Source organism: Paramormyrops kingsleyae, chromosome 19, assembly GCF_048594095.1.
Source record: "Paramormyrops kingsleyae isolate MSU_618 chromosome 19, PKINGS_0.4, whole genome shotgun sequence".
Lineage (NCBI taxonomy): Eukaryota > Metazoa > Chordata > Actinopteri > Osteoglossiformes > Mormyridae > Paramormyrops > Paramormyrops kingsleyae.
The window spans coordinates 9,194,306-9,202,095 of record NC_132815.1 but is presented as its reverse complement, the minus strand read 5'-3'; positions in this window follow the sequence as shown (position 1 = coordinate 9,202,095).

The window sequence follows — 7,790 nt, the reverse complement described above, 5'->3', positions numbered from 1 at the left end:
TTGTAATAAAAATAATACAATATGTCCAGTATTATAAGATCAAAATGCATTTAATTGAGGATGACGTTAACCCTACTGTAAGCTGGAAATGTTCAAAGCAGAAAAATAATAATTTCATGCCTATGACCCATTTTTATAAGTATTAAAATGGTTTGTCTTTATTGTGATATTTCTGTGTTTTCTGGCAGACAGTCATCAATGCATGAGTTGAAACTACCCACGAATACAGCAGAAAATCAAATTTGAAAGACAAGAAAAATAATTAAGGTAGTCGCTGTTTAAACATTGTTTTGGTGTTTTTGTTGAAGGCCACTGAATTCTAAGACACAGATTTAATATAGATCAATATAATATTTTGCTGCACATTTGGGTGGGCGCTTTATGCAATTTTTAATTGAATGACCTGTGTTGATAACCCTATACATTCCTTTATAACTTGAAAATCACAGTCGTCGTTGCAGATTTGAAGTCCACATGCATCTTAGAATAACAATTCAACCTTTAGCAAGGGGCCTGATGGTGGAATGCAAAGACCATGCAATTCCGTAAGAGTCACACGCGCTGCTTGATGACCCAGATGCATGTGACCTTTACCCTTTTGTACCTTTTCTATAGTGAAAGTGAAAATAAATTAAACCCCCATCCCCAGCCCCTGCTTAGGGAGCCAGCTCAGTCTCTTAAGAAAAAATTCCACCCAAGCTTCAGTGACTGTTACGCAATCATTCAAATATTTAAATAATGCACATCATTAACAGAAAAATGTCGACTCACTTTTACTTCATTTTATTGCAATTTTATTTAAATATACAGTATATTTAAAAAATATTGCATTTATGCCTCTTTACATCAAAGTCTAATATGGTAACACTTGATGGGGCACAAAAACTTAGTAATAACATCACGATTCAGTAGACAAATAAACGATCAGTATTTCACTTGTGTTATTCATGACTTGTTCCTTCAGTAGTTCCTTAGTAGTTCACAAAGGTTTACAGAATTAACAGATACAGTAACAAATGTAGTAACTGCTTGAGATAAAGCATGCGTCACATCTCATGAACTAAGACCTAGTTTGTGGTTAATTAATACATAAGTAACAGCATAAAGCTACATTACTTCTGCCCTGTCAAGTGAAGTATTACCTATAATACTTAAAACATAATTTGAATTCCTTCTAATGCATCAAATAATGCTTCATTTACAGGTCATGATTTCCAAAATATATTCCTTTTCAGGTGTTGTTGTTTTTGTTGTTTCTAATTCAGGCAGCAGGTGCTGGGAGGGAGTTGGGGGAGTTACCAGCAAGCAGCCGCGCACAGGAGAGTGTCACATCTGTCACAGCCACTCCAGTGACAGTCTTTTGGCTCTTGGCAGGTCAGATTACTGTCTGCGCCACAGACCTCACCACAGGCCTCAGGCTGACGCCATTGTAGGAAACTTTATTTGTCTCACATGTAAATACACGCAATGCACAAATTATACAAATACATTGATTGGGTTTATCGCTCGTAATCAGTAGCATGTACAAAGTGTATCAATATTTAATCAACTGGAAATATAGTCAGAGTCTGGCGTTTAATATCCTCACTTTCTTTACGTGTTTCTCGTGTTCGTCGAGTTGAAATGGTCTCCAAGGATGGAACCATCTCTATCCCCAACTTGGTCTCCATCTGAAAGTGAATTTATAATGGATTTCTTGACCTTAATTAACTGCACGCTGAATACCGCAACACTGGCACTGAGGTAATGAACGTCAGTCCCGCAGCGCTCACAGCGGATGAACGTCGTCTGCCGAGTCACACGGCTCATGTCACACCTGACGTTTTTTCTCCAATCGCTCAGACGGGGGGAGGAAGCAGGTCTGGGAAGAAGGTGCTGAAGATGAGGCATGCACCGATATCGGTGGCTTCCGCCGCTATGGTGTACGTCCGCTCTGCAGCCACGCCCACCGATGCCACCCCACGGTTGCCCCTACAGTGGGGGCACAGCTTCTCATTTCCCCCACAGCATTTCGACACTGGCTTGCTGAGAGAACCTTGCTGAACATCACTGAATCGCTGCCGTATATGATGGTATATGAGGCTTGTTTTATCATGGGAGTCTCTACAGGCAGAAGTCTAACATATCAACAGACAAATCGGGAATTGGCAGGCTGCATTTATCACATTATTTTGCCAAGGCTATGACTTTCCCTGTCAGCTGGAGAACTCGAGCAATTAATCACTTCCTGTTTGCATTGTATTGCAACACTGATATTGTGTGTGCGGTGGGTACTGGGGGGGGGGGGGGGGGGGAATTAAGCACCTTCAGCCAGTTCCAGCTGGCACTTTTTCCTGTTGTCTAAACCCAGAAAAACATGTGTCGTTCATTTTAATACAAGAATTCTAATATTTACATTGGATGTGTTTGACTTTTGGATATTTCTATTTTTTGTCTACCTTGCGGTCTGTCCTCCTGTGTTATACTCTCCCCGAGGTCTTTCTAGATAAGGTGGTTTTATGCATGTAGGATGCAATCAATACAGGAAGGCAGGGGCTGCAAAGTGGCTAAAAAAACGGTCTTGTGAGCAGAATGTCAAATCTCAAGGAGTATTTTCTGTCCAAAAGGAGGCAGCGGTAAAGTATGCAGCTGAATTAATGAATGAAGACTAAAACTGTATTTGGAAGAAAGTGTCTCAATAAATGATGCAGCAGAGCCTGCGGGGTGGGCCGCTCCATCAGGGCAGATGGGGCAGGAGCCCCTAGGGGAGCGCTGTGGGGGCAGATGTGTCACGTGACCAGCAGGGCGGCGCAGTGCTGCACTGGATCTGTGTCGTGGGGTGGGACTACCAACAAAGTGGCAACATTACATATTATATTTTTAAGAGCAATTCTGCTAAACCCGTACAAACATGATTACAATGACTTATTGTTATTATTGCTTTTATTTCCATTGCCAAACTGACACCTGTATAGTACAGAATACACACTTTCAATGCTATTTCAGTGCAATATGAGACGTTTGAAAATCTGTTCTTCAAGCAACAACAGTAGGACCAATAACCTTTCTGTATCATTAGATCTGCTTCTTACCCACTGCATTACCTAAACATACAGAGATAATATGCCAGACGCACTCTTTAAAAGACAGGCACACTTTCTGATTAATACTATTGTTTTTGCCACTTAGTCATTGTGTTATTTCCCAAAGCGGTACAGTTTCACCCATTTGAGCATCTGGCTGTTTTACTGAAGCATGTAAAGCTAAATGTGTCACTCAAGGGTATTACCACAGAGCTACTGGGATTCGAACCAACAGTTTACAGGTTACAAATCAACATACCCCATAATCATACTACCTAATGATGTCATCTCCCTAACAATAGACATTATACCACACAAAATTCCAGTGTAATTCTTTATAAAAATCGCCTTGTATTGCAATCCCTGATCTTCTGTTGTGAATTATTATAATCAAGCTCATGATTATGGAGGTGCTGAGGTGTTTCTATGGAGGCTGTGTCCTGTTGTGATCTGCAGCATATTTTGCGTGTCTGTGAGTTATGTCTCCAAGCATAATTATGATGCTAGTATTAATGGTATTGTGTGACTGCTCACTCATCCATGTGTTTGAGTATCCAGGCTATGTGCTGATAACAGGCCTCTTGCTATTTCCACAGAGGAGTTTGGACATGTGACAGCTAAGCCCAGTCTTGGAGGTTTTGCTATTTGCTGTCCTCAGAGCAGAAGGTTGGATGTGGTGGTGGTGGGGGGGGGGGGGGGGTGACAGAAAGCTTTGGGACATTTTCATGACTCTGTGCGCTCATAGTGGGGGGGGGGGGCATCACAGTGTACCACCTGAGCCCTCTCTGTGCCTCCCACCGACTCTGATTTCCTCAGCCGCTGACAAGCCCCGCTGCTCTTCCGGCACCTAGCTTTGTCGCAGCTTGTAGGTGAATGACGCTCAAGCCAATGGCCAATGATTCGTAGCTAAATCAGAAACGGCGCCATATTGGACTAATCCAGCTGTAGTAACAAGCTGCATCTTATTCAGAGCAAAATCATAACAAATGCCAGTTGACATACATTAGATCATTAATTTACAAATGTGTTGGTATAAATAATTTGAAGGCATCCTTTGTCATGGAATTAACCTGATTCAAATTCTAAAGTGGCTGCAGATAAGATCTCAAAACCCTTGTTGGTTAAAAAAATATGACAGATAGAATATCAGACAGAAAATATGATAGCATGCAAGTCAGTATTTTGAGGGGGGGGGGGGTGAGCAAAATATCAGAAGCACCAAATAATATATTAATATCAAGGACCTGATAATGAGCAAGATCGCCCTTTGCCTTTACAACGGTTTCAGTCAATCTAGGAATGCTGTTACACGAGTTCTGAGTTGCATATAGTGGAATATTTGACCATTCTTCAAAAAGAATAGCCCCCAGTTAATTTAGGGGCAAAGAAGGTGTAAGTCTGACCATTCCGCAGTCCGTAACTTTCCCTAAAAGTTCAACGATACTTAGGTCTCATGATTAAGGAGGCCTCGGAAGCTGTGTGACTTAATCATAGTCTTCATGAAATCACTCTGGTGTTTCTTCAGAGCTAAGCATGGGAGTGTTTCATCTTTGAATTTGGGATTATTACGAAAGAACCATTTTTTTCACCATAGGCTGTGCCTGGCCTCGTAAAATGGCCTCAAATACCTTGGCTGTGCAGAGTAATCATCGGGCCTAATAAATCCATCAAGATTGCTGCTCATACTGACAGACACCTTGCCGAAAGCATCCTTTGTTTCCTCCAAACATAAACCCATCCAGTAACAGGGAAAAGGAATAAGAAAAGACGACTCATCAGACCACATTACTTTCTTTCAATTGCTTAGTGGTCCAGGTTTTGTCCTCTTTAAATGAGGTTATGGATCTTTGTATCTTGGTTTTAGATTCAAGCAGTTTCCCAGTGGCAGCCGTGTCATAAATTCCAGTTTGGGTACTGAGTCTTCAGCCTCATTGGAACTTTGAAAACTGAAATTTCAAGGTACTGATCAGACCCCATTCATAGCATGGACATGCTGCTAATTAGTATGCAGGCTAATCTAACCTAGCTTTGCAGCTGAGTTTGCAACTATTATTATTTACATCAAAGTTAAAGTCCCTTTCAGGTGATGTTTGTGTTATATTGTCTACCCTCTGCTAGTTAGAAGCATTTACAATATCAATGCTCTGTCCAAAGAGGCTTGGGCTTCTTTGTTATGCTTCTTACACACTATATTGATTTTAAGCACATTTAACGTCAAAGTGAACTGCAGGCATTGTTATACCGCGGCGGTATTTGGCTTGGCAAGCCTCTACCTCCTCAGTTAGTCTGCCATACTGATTTAATAGATGCTGACTCCAATGCCTGCTGAAGTTAAATTAAAAGGCCGAGAGCCTCGCGATTGAACGGCTGGTAAAAACTCTTAGTGAAATGACATGAGGGCCAAACATGTCACAGGCGCCCAGAGAGGCAGTAAGATATGGAACCGCTGATCCTGCAGTTAGTGGGCTACGGTGGCTGGGCAGTGCTCACTATTGACTCTGCCCCTCATCGCTTTCACGATTCTGACGTTGCGGGGGCTTGGTTCTCGGGGTCACAGATCCCAAATGAGATGCAGAATGACCCTCGGGGGTAATTCTAAGTCCAGCCGCATTTCAGAAGGCAAAGTTTAACATGAAGGGTATAGTTGCACATGTATTTTTCAGGAGGTTAACCATCCCGGTCCAGAGGCAAATGTTCCTCAGCCTATGCTAGCATACACGGCAAAAAAAAAAAGAAACATACTGCCCTCTAGTGGATAATAAAAATACTACCCCAACTGGAATGTAATTTCCAGTAACCTCTAATGCATAACATAAAATGAATTCTTAAATCACAATTTATAATGTAGTAACTGCATCACCCTTCTGTATTTTGTTTGTAGTCTGAAATTAGTTCCTGCTAATGGTTTTATCAGCGTTGGTTTCCTATCGCTATGCATCATGGAGTTCCGTGTACTGGATTACGTTAAATTATTTCATTACCAGTTAGAAGCTTTGCTTTCACCTGCTTAAATTTGCTGGAGTAGCAAGTCGTCGTAAATCTTCCGGAAAAGTGGGACAGCAGCTCCCCCCTATCAGAATCTGATCTTTCCTTCCACATTTTAGTGCACTTAGACTCTTAGCCAATGTTCTTATCTAAAGTGACTTTCAATCTCCACCCCCAGCCCTGTGTACAGCTAGATATTTCACCAGAGCAGTTCCGGAATTCTTTGGACAGAGGCTCCCACCCACAAAACTTACATTTACATTTATCTACTTTTAGCAAACATTTTTCTCCAGGGCAGCTTAAAGGGCCATGAAAATACTAAGTGCACTAAGCGACAGATGAGTAGCACTAACAAAAGCACTCAGTCGGTAAGGTCTGTAAGTCCTGTGTTACTCTATGATGAGTACATGACTTTACATATTTCTCTGCTATATTATTGTACCATAGTGTACCAGCATGTGCAATAAAGTGCCTTAGAAACACCAAAAATCAAGAACAGCCATGCAGATACATGGTCAACACCAGAGACCTCCAGCCAGCGGTTCTGTGGCTTCACATCAGGGGTCTCCAACTCCGGTCCTGGAGAACTAATGTCCAATAGGTTTTCTATTCTACCTGGCTTCTGATGAGCCACACCTGTTCTTGGCGTTCACCTGTGAACAGATGTGGCTCATCAGATGCCAGGTGAGATAGAAAACCTACTGGACGGTAGCTCTGCAGGACCAGAGTTGGAGACCCCTGCTTTACACAGTGCACTGCCTGATGCTCCGATAGTCCAGGAGCTCTTGCTCTTCATACATGCAGTTGGCTTTGTAGGCTGATGTAGGACCTGGGGAGGTCATGGATTTCCCAGGGTGGGGAAAAGATAGGTCATTCAAAAACTGGTCAAAGCCAATTTCTAAGAGAATAAACAGCCTCCTCTCTACCATTCTTAGACGACCAATCCTATACATATTTATTGATCCAAAGTCTATCGAATTTTATGAGATGTCCATTGTTCATTCCCACCCCACCCCCCCAAATCTGTAAACCCCCAAAACACCCCCCAAAATTATTCCCTTCCATTCCCCAGGCACTTGATTCTATTCAGACATACACTTTGCTTCAATTTAGCATCTGTTACAAAACCAGTCCATAGTTTTGTGTCCCATCCAGGACACAAATGAAAGTTCATACATGAACTTGTGAGTGACCTCTTACAGCTGCATGATGGAAATGATGAAAGGTTTCTGCAGACCACAGAACAGAATCACACTGTGATGTCTGCTTAACTTGTGAGCCCCTACGGTTAACTGCTAGGCTGCCCTGTTTTCAGTTACAAATGTGTTCCAGATAGAAAAGGCTCTAAATGAATCTGAATCTGGGCAGTAGTTGGCAGACAGTGTCAGCCATGGCTGTTTCCGTCACGGTCGCTGAATAAAGCCTAGCTCACAGGTCCATTTCTCACCGTCTTTATGGAGCGGGGGGTTTCCATAGCTGCCAGTCACTAACGGCGGGGGCTTTAATTGACAGCGCTGTCAGAAAGAAATGCCCTCGGTCCGCTGCGTCAGGCCAGGCCTTGTCCAACAGCCTGGGATCGATGTGGCCTAATGTGTCGATCGATACGGCTGCAGATTCAGAATACTCCAGCAAAAATGATGGGAGCCCAGTGATTGCCCCTCCAGCATGGGAGCCCAGCGATTGCCCCTCCAGCACGGGAGCCTTTTTTACAGCCTGTCGATTTAGCATTTTGTATCGGATGTC